This window comes from Lonchura striata, chromosome 2, assembly GCF_050655825.1.
Source record: "Lonchura striata isolate lonStrDom1 chromosome 2, ASM5065582v1, whole genome shotgun sequence".
NCBI lineage: Eukaryota > Metazoa > Chordata > Aves > Passeriformes > Estrildidae > Lonchura > Lonchura striata.
In genome coordinates, this window is record NC_140704.1 from 98,678,858 (window position 1) to 98,695,676 (window position 16,819).

General features: G+C 38.4%; 1 long non-coding RNA gene across 9 annotated transcripts in view; it reads left to right on the forward strand.

The window, feature by feature from the left end:
• LOC110470892 (uncharacterized) overlaps positions 1-16,397 on the forward strand; it is a 206,537-nt gene extending 190,140 nt beyond the window's left edge. For 4 of the 9 annotated variants that reach the window (XR_014952827.1, XR_014952825.1, XR_014952822.1 and 1 more), the window contains 4 exons: positions 3,523-3,588; positions 15,099-15,203; positions 15,949-16,065; positions 16,247-16,397. This is a non-coding gene — a long non-coding RNA (uncharacterized LOC110470892). The remainder of the gene's footprint in view (positions 1-3,522; positions 3,589-15,098; positions 15,204-15,948; positions 16,066-16,246) is intronic. The other 5 variants (XR_014952823.1, XR_014952828.1, XR_014952831.1 and 2 more) reach the window with 2 other exon arrangements.
• The last annotated feature ends 422 nt before the right edge of the window (positions 16,398-16,819 follow it).

The following is a 16,819-nucleotide window of genomic DNA, read 5'->3' on the forward strand; positions in this document are numbered from 1 at the left end:
TAACACAGCTGAAGACAATCTTAGCTGAACCCATGAGATATGGCATTGTTACTGTCATCACAGACAAGAATGGATATACACGCCTTCTTGTTAAACAGACCAGAATGGCATCAAAGATTTTTTGAGATGCAGTTAATGCTGCTGAATGGAGTTTAGCTGTGTCCAGCAAAGTGCCACAAGTAGTCTGGGTGGAGAGCAGCTAAAGTGTGCTTATTTTTTGCTTTTGCATTATATGTTGATGGATTTTACCTAAAAGCTCCCAAGGTACTCTAATTCTTGGAAACTTTAATTATTAAGTGACCAAAAGCCCTCTTAGTACCTGCCATGGTGGTGGCATTCAGAGCAATCCATGTGGGGCTAATTTTTATGGAAGAGCTGATCTATAATAGGGCAGGACTTCCAATTCTGCAAGAAATGAGGGCTGAATGGACAATACTCATTAATTTGTGACACATGAGAAGAAAAATCTGGAAAAAGAAAATCTCATGGGTTTTCTCTTTAGTTCTAGAAAAAATGGAGAAGTCAAGACAGCTTTAAAAGAGTCAGTGTATTTCAGAATCACATCCCAAATGTTAAGGAGTGCATAGTCCCTGTCAATGTGCCATCCTAGTTGTGGTAAAAAGGTGATGTCCATTTTTTGACAAATAGTTTCCATTTTCATTTTAGAACAGATTTCTAATCTAAGATGGAGAGACAAGGAAAATGAAACACTTCATATCAATCTGTACATATAAAGGCATCTTTATGTACCCTCTCTACTTGAAGAGGTAAAGTCAACATTACACCTAATGCAAAGCTTTGACAAGGTTTCCATTGGTTTGCAAATAACTTGTTTTCCTTCAGTGTTTACCTGGCCTCTCCAGTAGTGCCAGAAAAATTCAGCAGATAGCAAATCTTTACAGAGTGTAGCCTGTTAGAAAAACAACCCCATCTGACCGTCTCCAAAGGAACTTTGGGTGGGGGAAAAAAGGTATTAAAACATCCAATATGCTTACTTTTCAATTTTTTGTCTTTGATTTATCCTTATGCAATTTAGAGGTCAAAGATATAATTCCAGCTCTCATAACAAACGAGCTAAGTCCACCAGTTTGGGTGATACAGCTTAAGGAAGCTAAGTATTCCTGTTTGTCCAGGAAAAGGGGATGTAGAACAGAGATGTGGTAAATAACAGGATCCAAAAAGTCCACATATTAATAATGAAAGCATTAGGACACACTTATTTTGTTAGCTTTTCTTTTTTTCTTTTATCTAACTGCTAACTAACTGCTAACTTCTCAACTTCTGCACTCATCTTGATGTTCATTAAACCAGTGACTGGCACTATTCCATGTCTGGCTGTCAAAGTGCAAAGAAATATAGTCATAGGCTGACTGAATATGCATGATGCTGTCAAGCATTGCTACTTAGTGGCATTAATATTGCTATCATTTATTGTTTACATATTTAATGACCTTATTGCTATTAGACACTGTTAGTACAACTAATTATAAGACAATAAACATAATTTATGAACAATTTATAAGGAAATATGTAATAAGTGATTAGTGACAATACCTGAAATAGTTGCAGTTTTTTGTGTGTGCATGCCATAGATGATTTTAGATTGATATTATTGTCATATAAATCTGTTTTGACACTCTTAGATATCAGAAAGTGACCTATATAGAACCATTTTTGTCTTCAGCAGAGAACTGATCAAAGCTATAATTATGGTGTGATTGCATTGGTTTACCTCTAGTTAGTGAAAAAAAATAGTAAAGAAAAAAGAAAATTAAAAATCTCTCATAAATCATATTTTTCAGGTTCTGACAGCTCTAGTTTTTTGTCTGACGGCACATTATTTCTTAAGCTAGAACCTGAGGGGTTATAGGCCATATTCTAAGAGGCATTGATCATCTTTTGAGTATCCTTGGCTTTTAGGATATGACCCATCTTTCCAAAAGGAAATCTTTGTCCAAAATATTAATTTTGTAGGCTTTAAGTGCCTAAACTCACTTTGATAGTAGCTCAGTGCTGCAGCTTTGGGAAGCACTGCAGATTTGATGTCAACCACCTGAAATCTGAAATAGGAATAACGGCAGTGACTCTTACTCCTGGGTCAGGTCAGGGTCGGCTGTCTCAGTGAGGATCAGGACAATTTGCAAAAAGAGCTTTTGGAAGCATGCCACAGGTGAGCTGTCTCTCCATGTCCTGTTCTTGCACTCTCCAGGACATGGGCATCCTCTCTCTAAGCCCATGGGACCCGCAGGAGTCTGCCTGCACCCTCTGCTGTCCTGTGTCCTGCCTGTGTGACCACATTTGCAGCACCAAGTCCTCTGTGGGTTGCAAAGGTCATGGGAGAAGGAGAGAAGCCTTTGTTCTGCTGGCAGGACTGAGGCACCTGGTTCAAAATTGTCTCAGAAATGACACTAGGAACAACAGACTGGAATTCTTCATAGGCATACCCAAAACAGCTTCCCCACCAATGTTCACAGCTTTAATCTTCTCAGCTGCAGGTAGTGCTGGCTAGGAAAAACTATGTATTTCTCTGTATAATGGTATGATTAAACACTAGTCTTTGTAAGGGAAACTGTAACTTTCACCATAAACACTGTACTTTTTGAGAAAGGTACTTCTTCAAGGAAGAGGAGAAACTCTTAGCAGCAACCTGCACATGTAAATAATAAAGGAAGAAGGACTGATCCTGTCAGTCATTCCACATTTCCTACTTGTAGCTGCTTGCACAGATCTGGTTTTTAATGTACCTAAGCAGGAGTGGTGACCTGTGGGAAAGTCCAGAGAGCTGTATATTAGGATTTTTTTAAGGGTTTTCTTTTCCGCCTTTCCTAACAGCAGAGTGACTAGGACTCAGGATTTTATTATATAGGAAAAAGTTCTGTAACTACTGAAATCAGGGTCTGTAACACAGCCAAGGTATTAAAGTGTCTTTATATTGGAAGTGGGGGAGTGAAGTTATAGAGCAGAAGTCTTTTTAAACAAATGCACTTTATCAGCAAAGAATTCTATCTCCAAGATCAATGCTAAGAATCAAAAGAAATAGAAGGAGAAAGAAATAAAGGAGAAACACAGAATTAATAGATGACCAGGAAATGAAAGAATAGAAGGAGAACAGAAAAGGAGCACAGAGCTAGTATTGAAACTGAATGGAGAGAGCACAAAATGAAAGATATAATAAGGGCTTATTTTTGTACTGACATGAAAAATTCATCTTGGTGGATTTACAAGCAATTGTGAATTCAAGAGTGTCCACTAATTTCTGACTTAAAGTAACAGAATCAGCATGTGATAAATTATGTTATGCTCATTCATATGTATATAATAGTAAGAAATTTATATAGTAGAAAAATAAAGAGTTATATGTGTAGCATTAGCAAGGTTACTTCTGCAAAGGCTTTACCCAGAAAAGTTGCTTTTAACATATAAAAGATAAAAGATCATTAGAAGGTTAACTGAAAAGGAAAGTTCATTCTGAACTAAATTTCGTGGAAAACATGGATCTGACCTTCCCTTCTCTCTTTTGAGAATTACAGACTTACCATGATTTACTCCATTGGCATATGCTCTGAATGGAACTGGTTATATTTGAATGTAAGTGTAATTATATGTAAGTACTATAATTTTATCACCATGATGCTAGAGCTATTGATTACAGATAATTGTCTGAAGTCTACAGATATGGTTGTGTAAGGCTGACAGCTAGTATAATCTGTTGGGTGTCATCTCCCTGTGCTATTGGAGGAAAATGAAATTAAATCTTAAGAACACCACCCCATTTCAATAGATATCTGAAATACAGAGGGTCATTATTTTATTGCATACTTTTCTAAGTGAGAAAATCTTAACTTGTTTCTGGAAACTGTCTGCAGAACTATAAATGTGAGAACTATTTTAGCTATTGTCTCAGTGTCTCAGATCAAATGAATGCAGTTTGCAAAAGGTATTTCTGTCTCCAAGGAAAGACATTCCTTGGCATCATTATTTCTAAGAGAGATTATACAGGGCAAATTCTGCTTCTCTTGCTTCTAAATTGTCTTCAGATTTGTCTCACAACTCTGAAGCTACAACATTCTTACTTTTCATGCAAAATGTTTATAAGTGAGTTTGTTCCTGCAGGTAGAATTCAGCTAACCAATACCTCAAAAGGCAAATCAAAGCATTTTGAAGTTTGCGGTTCTGAGTCTTTGTTTATGTTTGTTTTGCTGAAGTTTGAAATGCAAAAACCGAAATGTTAAGATCTGCACTGAAATGTCCCTCTTTCTGGGCAATTCTAAGATTCTCTTCCCAAACTAGCCAGGTTGTCCTCGAAGCTACAGCACACTGTTCTGAGAGGATGAAAAGTTTTAGAAATGTGATTTTGCTTTCAAAAGCATCAGAAAATCCTTCCTGCTGACTACTCTGTGAAAATAAAGCAGGACTTCTGAGTAAAAAACAGCCTATTTCTGTATGATTTTTCCCACTGTGTTGTAATTGTATTCAAAACTGGTGGAAACTGGAGAAAAAGAAAAAAACCTGAGGTTGAAAAGAGAGAAATTTGGAGACAAGAACTGTGGTAAGCCTCAGGATATATAAGCACAGCTCCTAATGAAATGAAAAGACAACTAAAGCCTTGTCATATCATCCCATCAAATGGGCTTCATTGACAAGATGCCTCTCTCACTAAACAGGAACTCAAATCTAGGCCCATCATAACCCCACAAAACAAGTTCTAACTCATGAGAGTAAGACAATCAAAGAGTGTCTGGGCTTCAGAAATGGCTGTTGTACCAGGGGCAATTGGTGAAAAGCTGCATACATGTGTAATACATATTTGTTCCTGTAAGTCTGCTGTCTATTAATTAAAGGGTTTGTAATTTCATTTCAACCAACATATATGGTTTCTGTTCAGTATTCCCAGTAATCTCTTAAGTGAGTGCAATGTCCAGCATTACAGTATCAGTTATATACTGCTTATGTCTCAAACAGGGCCTCTTCATGAGTGTTTCAGCAAGCAGAGCAGTTCTGGTGCCAGGCAATCTTCATAGATTATGAGTTGGAAGGGACCTATCAGGATCATTAAGTCCAACTCCTGTTCTTGTGCAGGACACCCCAAGAACCACACCATGTAGCTGAAAGCATTGTCTAAATGAGTTCTCCCTTCCGTCTCTTCTTCAGACTGAACAAACCGGGTGATCTCAGCTGCTCTTCATTCAGCTTCCCCTCAGGAACTTTCAAAATTCTCATGGCCCTCCTTTGGATGCTTTCTAATAGTTTAATATATTTTTTATTTTGTGGCACCCAAAACTGCCCCCAGGACGTGAGGCTGGCCCAGTGCAGAGCAGAGCAGAGCAGAGCAGAGCAGGACAATGCCCTCCCTTGCCTGGCTGGTGATGGTCTGACTGATGCATTCCAGGGCAGGCTTTGCCCTCCTGGCTGCCAGGGCACTGCTCAAATTCAATTTGCCATCAACCAGGACCCACAGATCCCTTTCCACAGTGCTGCTCTCCATTCTGTCATTCCCCAGTCCAGGGTTTCCCAGTCACAGGTGCAGAATCCAGTACTTGGCCTTGCTGAATGTCATATGGCTGGTGATTATCCGGTCCTCTATTTGTCTAGGTCTCTTTGTTCTCAAGGGAGCTTGTGGTTACTCCCAGTTTTGTGTCATTGGCAAACTTACTTAGTATTACTTCAGTCATGAGTCTGAGTCATTAATGAAGGTATTGAAGAGCACAGGGCAGAGGATTGAGCCCTGTGGAGCCCCACTAGTGTAAGATCACCATTCTGACGTAACCCCATTCACTGTAACCCTTTGTGCCTGATTTGTGAGCTGATTGCTTACCCATCACATGATGCATTTATCCAACTACGTGCTGGACATTTTGTCCAGAAGAATACTGTGAGAAAGAGTATGAAAAGCTTTGCTGAAGTCCAAAATCTTGTATGGACACCTCTACGTGGAGGATGAGCTCATGACCTGGATGTAGAGCCTGAGCTTTTTGCTTATCCCCTCACCACTGGTTTTGCCTCCCTGGGACTGGAGAAGAGCTGAGCGTGCAGGCTGGCCCTGGATGAGTACCTGCTGTCTTAGTCCTGTCCAGAGAGAAAAGTGCTGGAAGATTTTTTATTCTTGATTTTTCAAATTAAGATGAATTATTTGTCCTCACATTTATTATGGAGAAAAAGATTGGTGATGCTTTTGTGCCTGAGTTGGTGTGATCTTCAAGCTGTGCATAGTCAGAGCTGCCAATGTGATCATTACCTGTTCCTTTAAGATGGAGATCTCCAAGTTCTGGGCTGACTTTGTTCAGGTCCTTTGAGTGCTAGTGCAAGCAAGTAATAATGATACCATGATGATGTGTGTCTTTCAAAGTACGAAATGACCACTGCAGGTGGTGACAGTCCTAAAAACTGTAAACTGCAGCCATTAAAAGCTCACAAACATTTTAATAAGACTAGGAAATAGTAGAGCAGAAGTCCATTCCCTGGACAATGATAGCGACATGAGTAGGAAATGTACGAACCTAACCCGCTCGCTTTGCAGCCTGCAGCCTGGAGTCCTTCAGGACTCCAACTATGCAGTGAAGAAGCCAGGAATGCTTCCTTTGGGACCACAGCTAATTAGAATATCCCGAAATTCAATGTCAAAACCTGGCCAGAAGCCTTAAAGAGAAATCCCCTATTTAAGAACACGAGTAAAGTAACAGCAGAGCCACAGAGAATTTCTTCATTTGGGGAGCTTTATTATTTCAGGGGGAAGGAGGTTCTGTGGCTTCTTTTTCATTTGTTCTTTTTTAAAGAATATTAATGGGACCACAAAATTATCATTTTGTTTGGTTAAAAAGCCTGTTACTTTGAAACAAGTACAGAACAGTCTTAAAATCTTTTAATTCTCTTTGCTTTAAATTTCGATACACTGAACACTCTGACATATGCTGATGGAATAAAGCAAAAATATAGTTTGTATCTTTAATGCTGCTTTTCTCACTAATAGAGTGGCAGATTGTGGACAGGGTCATATTGTTGCCAAGTATGCCTATGTTGCAAATAATAAAATTCCAGCAAAAACAAGGGGCTGGTCATGCAGAAGAATCTAAATGTTTCATACCAATGCGGTGAATCCCTTCTGCTAGCAATTAATTGCAAGCTATTTATAAATTCTTCTACTTCTAAAATTTGTTTTGTTTATTGCAGTTGTAGGCAATACCAATTAATGCCTAAATTAAAAATCCAGAATACTACTTTCCAGCAGCATTATAGCCCACTTTCCTATGATGCTTCTATACATTTAAATTTAAGCCCCTTTTGAAATTGGTGGAAGTGTGCATTTGTTTAAGACAAAACATGTGCCTGAGTGTGTGGCTGGACATGGGCAAGGACATGACAGCAGATCAGTTGGAGGTTAGTCACATGCTTGAAAATGTTCAGGGAAGGCTTCATCACTTCAGAGCATGAGAAGTGCAAAGGTTACAAGGAGCAAATACCAGTTTAGTATTTTAGAATGGACATTTACATCAGCACTGGTATTTCCCTTAAAAAAATTCTTATTAGAGGGTTTTATCTAGATGTCTTTTTATGAGACATTAATAGAGTCTTTATAAAACCATGGGTTAGTTAAAAACTTGCCTTAGATGATGGTGTCATTACTGGTAGGCCCATGCTGCTCTTTTGGCATTCATCAGCTGGAGGCAAGTGGGCTGTCTCATGGGGAGTTGGAACTTGCAGGTTATCACTTTGATTAGCTGCTGTAGGCAACTGGTGGCTACTGTAATTGCCTCCACAAGTCTGAAATGAATATACATTCCCTCTAACAAGGAAACAGTAGGAATATATGCCTAGTGGAATCTTTAGGTTCCTATAATGCCATGGAGATCAAATTAAAAAAGGAGAGAGAGAGAACCTGTTGCAATCATACTTCATTAATTAAGCATCAATTTAGAAAATACTATGGCATTGACAGGTTTGGGAGTGGCTGTTGATACTGTTTGGCAGGGACAAATTGTCAAGTGGGTTAATGCGTAATAAGCCTTATGGAAGATAATAATGCAGTAACTGGGAGACTACCTCTTTAAAATATTGGTTTAAATTATGAGGTACAAAGTGGGCCGAATGATTTCAGTATTTTACATAGTTGTTTTAGAGTAGTTCACTCATTAGCAGACATGTAGGCAGCACTAGGAGCAGGCTGCGTTGTGAGAGGAGTGAGGAGAGGAACAGGAGGGGAGCAGAAACTTTTGCACAGCTCGAACTGTGCAGGTCTGGGGTGCAGAAAAGCAACTCAAGGATGACAGGGGGAAAATGGGAAACCAGGAGCCAGAACTGCAGCTGAGATCCAAACAGCCTCCACATTAATCTTCTTTCCCAGTTTTGATTTACATCAGCATCCTGTGTTGTTCTCCTATTTCTTTTCCTTCTTCAGAAACCTTCTTCTGCCTGTTTCTTTGGGAGATATGCCAACTGTCGGGCCTTGGCAGGAGAAAAAGTGCAGGAGCTCAGCTCCTGGCAGCTCCATCTCCTTGAAACGCTGTGGTTATGTGAGCTGAATGGGAAATGCCGGGACAAGGTGCTTCAAGAGGGGGTTGGCTGGCCAGCCCCACTGCCACTGAGACAGACATCCCAGCGTGATGCCCATGATGTGCTGGGAAGTGCTCGGGGGAGAAGGCACAGTGGAGGAGACCTGCCCCGCTCCCCCTCAGTCACCAGCATCACCTGTCAAAGAGCTGTCTGCCTGCAGCCCCCAGGGACAGGGGAGTCCCTGGACACCTGCCAATGGGTCAAAGCCTCTGCAGGTTTTGGTTCAGTCCCAGTACATTTTCTGCTTTGTGTGGATGCATGTGCTGGTTTATTCATCAGCGGCTTTTTCCCATCCCGAAAATTATCTGACTGTTCCCAGTCCAACTGTATAGAAGGGTATTGAACAGTGAGTCCAATGGGTCATGTTGTTTTGTCTTTTCCAAAAGCACAACCCTGTAAGAGGCAATGAAGCTGCACCTGTGTCATCAAGAGTGAAATTTGGCCAAGTGCTTCTGTATGAAGAAGGAAAAAGAATACACTGAAGAGCACTGATATACTTTTGTTTCTTGTTGTTAATACAGCTGCCATTAATAGTTTCGGGAAAGACAGGGTGAGAAATGAAAAAAAAAAATCCCTAAAATCAGCTTTGATATCAGTTTTTAAGCCATAGCATCATCCTGGGGATTTATCACATCATAGCACAGAAACTGAACTTCAGATATTTTACCAGGAAAAGATTTTATTAAAGGCATTATATTTTCATATAGAAAAAATTGAGTGGAGTCTATATTCTTTTTCTTTTCTCACAGGAAAACAAGTTGAGTATTTAGCAATCACATACTTCAGGATAAAAATGGTGTGTGTGCTTTTCACACATTTTCTGCATAAATATTTTGAGGTTCCTGTAAAACAGGACAACTGCTTTTTTTATTCTTCATGAATCAGCCCCTATGTTTGAAACAAATCGTTGCAGCAACAAGGAATGACAGCATGACAGCCTAGTAGGTTATTAATGGGAGTGACAGCCTGCAAATCAGAAATCATGGCAGTGCATCTGTATGAACAGCAATTTGTGCTCAGTTGAATAACCAGGAAATCCAGAAAATCAGAAAAGGTTGGGGGAGGAGATGAATCAAACAGTACCATTTTCAGATAACCCAAACTTTCTAGAAGTAATTGGAATGTCAGGTGAATAGCAACATTCAAAAGTTTACTAGTACAAATACTTAGGTTCACATATGTTTGTTTTGATGCCCACTAAAGACCTAAAGTTAAACAAAAGAAATGAGGGAAAATGTAAAAATGCTGAGAGGACATAATTTTTATCTGTTATAGTAATATCACCAGGAAAACAAAACTGTAGCCTACTTAGCTGCTTTATCACATTTTGTGAAAAAACTTTATTCACTACATATTCCAGATAGTAGAGCTCTTTGACAGGAATATTGAAAACTTTCCATGAAAAAAATCCTGTATAATTTATAAATGCAGGTGCTATGATTTTTTTACTTTCTAGTTCAGTTGTTCTGATAAAAATCAAGTATATTTCATTTCTCTTTTGGAAGAAATGATGCAATGTAAAGTACAGGTTAGCATGTTTCCAGTCTTAGTTTACATATAAGTTTATGGGGAAACACTATGTATGTGTAGATGTAGGGTTAAATTGTCCACACAGATGTTTTTAGGTTTTCTAGATACTACTACTGAATTTATTATTTCACTGTTAATGGCAACTATCTCAGTTATCAATGATTTTTTAGTGTGCTTCTCAGTAATGTCAGTCTTGGTATTTTCATGAACTGATTGAACTCAAAAAGAAATTGCTGTAACTGACCACCCAAGATCAGAGTTAATAACATTTCTGACTTCGTTCCCAATATGGAAAGTGGAAAATTTGGCAGATATAACCCTCAAATCGGAGGTTTCTCCAATACATTGACTTTAAACTTGTGCGTCTCAATTCAGATTTCACCCTTTCAATTAGTGTCAGTTGCTTAAACTAAGGGGTATCAATCTCCCAGTGCTACATTCCAGCCATACTATTACTTGGGCAGCAAAACTTTACTTTATCTGTTCACCGAGGACTACAAACTCCAGGAATATTAACCTCTTTTTGCAGATGCTTGTTAAGCACAGTAATCTTGCTTTATTACCGTACAGGAGTTGCTAAAAGTGGGAAAACCTGAACAAGGCAAGGGCAAAGAAGGTCTTACCTTCAATGAAGAGGGACAACAGCTCTACTCACCATGAAGAGCATTTGCCTGATCATCAGGTCATCCATACCTGAAGCATAAACTTTCAGTTCTCCAAAGAAAGGAAAAGAGACAAATCAAATATAGACAGACTACATGCAGTCAGAAGCCCCATACCCTAAATTATACATTCCTCCCCAAAACAGTAAACTATTCCCTGCTTTGTCTGCCTGTTTGATTCCAGTATAAAAGTTAAAAAAATTGTATCTGATAAATCTGAAAAATCCATTTTAGTTTGTGACAGGTTTTTTTTTTTTTTTTTGCTCTTCCTGGCTTTGAGTATTTCCAATAGCTTTTATTCATAATAGGGTTTTCTTTTTTTTCCCATTGTATTATCAAGCAGGCAGCCTTTGAATCTCCTGTTTAAGTTTTATTTCCAATGTTACAGTACCAATTTTGCATCTCTTCTTCATCAGCCTTTGTGTTTGATTTGTGTTAGAAGTTAGCTTACTGCTATGGGTAACCCCCAGGCAGTGCTATCATTCTGTCTTGAAGTGGAAAAAAAAAAAGGCTATGCCTTTTTGGATCAGTAAAAAATAAAATAAAATGAAAATAACTCAAAAGAAAACCCCCATTGGTTGAAAAGCTTTTTAATGTCAATACAAAATATAAACAAAACGTGGTTTCTGAATGAAATATCAAGACAAATAATCCTCTTTCCCATCTGTTATTCTAAAATGGCCGCTGTGGTATAATGTTGTGAGGATACATGTGCCAGTAATGGATGAGATAAAAGCAGACATATGCTAGCAAGAAAGAATAAAAAAATGATCATAGTAAGTTATGAGCTGAACCAGTATGGAGAAATATATTCAGACATGAGAGTACAGTATCTGCCAATCTATGTGTAAAGCACATATTTCCACTGCATATAATTGTTCCAGTTGCTCAGTGCCTTCATCCCAAAGGACCTCAAGAATGGAACATGTCATCAGCATCAGCCTGGGTAAGGTTAATCCAAAATAAAGACTTCCCCATTTTCCTTAGAAACTGCTCATGAATCTAGTAAATGACCTTTGTAATTACTTGGCATTCTTGGAATAATCTCAATTTACCTGGGAATCAATTCTAGGGTTTGACCAAACTGCAAAATAACTACTCTACTTTTAAGGAATAATGGCAAACAGAAAAGATAGTATTTTCAGATCTATCTGTGAGAATTTTGTGGAGCTGTACATGAGATAGATTAAATATACTAGAGATGGCCTCTTGCCTTTGTAAATAGAAATACTGGTAATGACTGAAAGCCACAACACCTGGAAGTCTGTGGTTTGTATGAAATAAATGGGTCGTCTTACTTAAAGTCCTGGCAAACTTCAATTTGTCTGAAGAATAACTAAAACAAAGATGGTGACACAGAGGCTCCTTCATGCTCTGCTGCCAATGAGCCTCGTCTTACCCTCTGGTTGGAAAATGGTATTTCCTACAGGAAATTCCAGGAACTTAACATATGGAGCCACTCCAATTTGAAACAAGCCCAAATCTCAGACTTTATTTTTTTTCCCCCTGCAAAATGAAGCTTTCCACAATATTTAATTTTGGTCGCACCGAAACACTGAAATAATGCAAGATGCACATTTGAATCTCCAGAGACATTAGCACAGGCACCTGTAGGGGACAGAGTACATTTCCTAGGTGCCTTTAAAAAACGATACTCCTGTTAAAGTAGACCTATTTCCCACAGCTAAGCTGGCATTGCAGAGAAGGCATAGAAAGGAGTGGTGTGTACAAACAGGCACATACACATCCTCAGCAGTCAGTTTGCTCTTTCCATTTCATTCACCTCAGGAATCAGTTTTGCAGACTGGTCCCTCCACAGAGACTGTGCTCTTGAGATGTGGACAGTCCCCACAGCTTAACCTGAAGTAACCTCAGCAGGCCTTCACTATCTGCAGTGTGAAGTTTCCTGTCAGCCCCTTGAACCTTCCCTTTGTGCCCAACAGCACGTCGTGTCTTCACATCAGTTCCTCTTCTGCTGTGGAGCACCAAGCAGTGGCCAGGAAATCTGTGCTTTCTCTCCCAGCTTCTATTGTGTCATCATTGCCTCATCACCTTTATTCATATTTTTCACTTTTCTCCTTTGCCATATATTCAAATTACAAATTCAGGGGGAGTGTGTGTTTGTGGGAACAATTTTTCAGTACATGGCAATATTTTTTGTTCCTCAGCATTGAAAAATCCTTGTGTTCATAACTACACAGGAAGACAGGGCTTGCTGCTGACCTGTGCACATGATGAAGCTGGTGAATAAAACTGTGTTCAAACTTTTCAGGAAAGGGATAAATATATTTAAATTGTCAGGAATGTAGTGACTTACAGCACTAATTGTATAAGACAAATGCAATGTAATTTATACAATTCAACTTTCCTTTACATCTATTATGTTCATTATAATGTCCATAATGTTGTGGACTAGTCTTCAGACACTGCTGGGGGAATAAATTTAAGAACAGAATTTAGCCAGGATTCATCAGTTGCATAAGAAGAGGTAAGACACTGGAATGTGCCAGTGTCAAGATCTGTCTGGGGAAAATCTGGCTCAACACATGATATTTAAGTTACAAATGAATCTGGCAACCCAAAATATACAACTGATGATTAAATAGTGTCATATCCTTCTTCATGAAGAATCCATTGAATGCAAGTTCAGATTTTTCCTCTTCTGTGGATCGACCAAAAAACCCATAGCAAGGATTTACTATTGCCTTTGAAAACATTTGGCAATTTTTTGATACAATTAACTGCTACACTCATCCTAATGAGATTAATTCTCAGAACAAATATTGAACCTGAATTAAAGTCACATAGCAGAACAACCCAGATTGCTTTTGGCTATTTAGATCCAGGTGTGGTGTTGAACTCTGGATTGTATCTGTTATTGTAAGTAAAAGACCAGATCTAATATATACACCATGATTAATTCTATTTTCCTCCAGTATTTTTTTTTGTCTCTAAACTTCTCTTGTTCTTTCTTCTTCTACCATGACAAAGATATTGAGATAGGCAAGCCTGGTTTATATTCAGATTTGCTATGAGCAATGAAATTGTGATAAATTTGTATCCAAAATAAATTAATTTGTCTAAAGATGTGGAAGATTAATGATGGGAGGGTAGATGAGATGAAGATGAGTCTACTGAGATAAATGACTTGAGACTTTTGACAATGATTATTTCATGAAAGAAAATAGTAGATTCTCAAATCTTCTTTGGAAGAACTATGTGGAAACCACAGCACATGTGCTGCAGAAATAGTGGCATCCTCTATTAATTCCTATATTCCCACAGCATAAAGCAGGGGAGTATATCAAGGGCATGACTGGTTTTTATGGTTTTATTGTGCTCAGAAACTTTCTAAATGTTTATGAATTGTTGTCACAAGACTTATTTTCAAAAAACCTTCAACCACTTAAAAATGTTTTAGCTTGAGAAAGACAGGGTACCTTGAGATCCCAATTACTTCTCCTATTAGCCAACATGCTCTGCTTGAATGAATACACACAATTGTGGTGGAGAATCCATGCCAGTGTACAGCACGTCTTCCAGTGCTGAATAAATAAGCAGCCTGATGACTGCAAAGGGCCCTTGAGCCACCGAGCCAGCCTCCTTCTTGTAGCATGGAGGAAAAATAATCCAGTTTTGAGGCAAGTAATTAATTACTTGGTCCTGTCTCCAACAAGGGCTTTTTTGGATGTGTTGCTCAAGTCATTTAGATCTTGTCCATAGAAAGTTTTGGTTGACTATAGTGCTGGACCTGGGTGGAATTTGGTTCCTGAGTGACAATCTATTTAGAAATCTGTGGATATCAACATTTTCACTTGTAGAATTGCTCTAATTTCTAGAGTCCTGTTGCTGTGCATTAATAGAAGTACCATCATTTTAGCAGATTAATTAAGTGGTTTGGTGTTACTTTAATATCTGGGTCTAGCTGGGATCCACATATTCTGCTGAAACCTGCTACAGATCTAGTATAGTATATTTAACTTAAGCTTGTCTAGGCAATGAGTTTGCTAAGATCAATGGAAAATAAGAGTGTTACTGAAAGATCATGCTTCCCATTTCTGTGATGTAATTATATCTAGGGTATTCACTGCAGATAGAGAAGACCTACTTTCAATTTTTCCCCCAGCTTCAGGGAGTATTTACCCAAATTTTTTACCTTTTAGCAGACTGTACTCTGCTGTGAGTCATCATCTTTCCTTCTGAAACTCTGCCGCCAGGCAGAAACACATGCAAGAGGAGTTTTCACAGAAAGAAAATTCCAGCAAAAATGTAATACCAGACTTTTATGGATTGGATTGGATAAATTTACAGCTGAAGGAAACTATTTCTTTCTCTGTCTGTCATGTCTTGTTATCATAGCTGGGAGACATGGGAAGTGAATCAAGGGCACAGTGCTGAGGCTCCATATCTTTCACCTTCAACCCTCAGAAAGGCTCACAACTTAATGCCTTTATATCCATTTTGGTAAGTATATGTCCATTTCAGGTAAGTTTTATATTTTTTATTTGCAGATTAATGTTAATAATATGGTTTTGTTTTGTCAGCAATGTTTGTTTGTTCTAAATAATTGTGCCTACAGTAGATGTGCTGATCTCCATGGTGTAAAAGAGTCACAAAAACAGGTTCTCCAACAGTGGCCCATAAATGAGGCCACAGAAATGGGTCTTCTGGGCAGTATTCATTTCTAGGTTTAGAGGCCCTATACTTTCATCTAAGCTGCCTGTGGACATTTTTGGGTATGAAACCAGAGTATGGCTTGGGTCTATGCCTCATCAGCTGCAATGAGATATGTCTACTGCTCAAGCACTGCATTTTGGCAGACTGTTTGTATGCAGACAGTGCAGATCTGCCAGGTTCTCATACTGAATCTAGAATTATTTCTTGTTCAGTATTGTCTTTCCTTTCTTGATGCTATCTATTTTGAATCATGGTTTTGAAGGTTTTCATACAGGCTATTTAAGGTCAAAGTGGCTTTTAAAATGTTTAGACAAGCTTGCTGCCCTGATTAAGACTAAGGATTGGGAATTCCCAGAATGGGTGTGCAATGAAGAGAAAGCAAATGGGTGATGGCTATGAGAAAGTGACAAATACATAGAGAGAAGACTCATTTTCAGGTACACACCACCAACAAGGTGTGAACTGCTAAATTTCTAAAATTGATTTAAGATAAACAACTGCCTTTTTACTTATCCATAGTTTTAATTTTCAGTATTGAGTACTGAGTCATGCTTCTGCAGACTTGCAGAACTTCACAGCTTGAATGTCCAGATTCGCAGATTGGATCTTCCTGTTCTCTCCTTGCTTCAACCATTATGAGAAACAGTTGGTTTGTATCTTCTATTTGTCTGTTTGTCCACAGCAGTATTTAATGGGGGGATTGTTTTACTGAGCTATGTGAACAAAGTTTTTTCTCTACCTGGCCTTAGCAGTCCTTCAGAGTAATTGCCAACATGATCAAGACAATATTAAGAAGAAATACCTGTCTTATTCCATTTATTTCTTTACAGCGCAGGAACACCCAACATTTTAGCAATTTCCCTGTCTGCACACTGTTCCATGAGCTCTGTGGATCACAGCTGAAGAAATTCTGATGCTTCATATTTCAGAAGAAAACATTTCCATTATTTTAATAATAAAGATCCTGTTCTTCCCCCTCAATTTTCTGTCTGACCACTTTTGTCACTTTAATGAGATTTTATTCAGGTTGTCTCTTCTTGAGTCCTAGAGCTGGAAACACTGAAAATCATCAGATGCAAAGTTTACTGTGTGATTCTTAGTGCTCTCACACTGCAAAATTACAGAAAATATCTGTGAAATATAAATACAGAGGTTAAAATTCAGTGGCTATGGAAATGGGGTCAATATAATAAACCTGCAACACTAGATAGAATGTGAAGACTGCTAGTGGATAATAACTGATGAAATCACATAATTCTCTTCTCAAAGGCATAAATATAAAGATTCTCTATGTAGCAGAAGTTAAATTTCTCTGTGTAATGAATAATAACATTTAACTACATTTAAGAACTTAGCTCAGCTATTAGTAATGCAAAAGGGAAGACTTTATTTAATATGTTAGA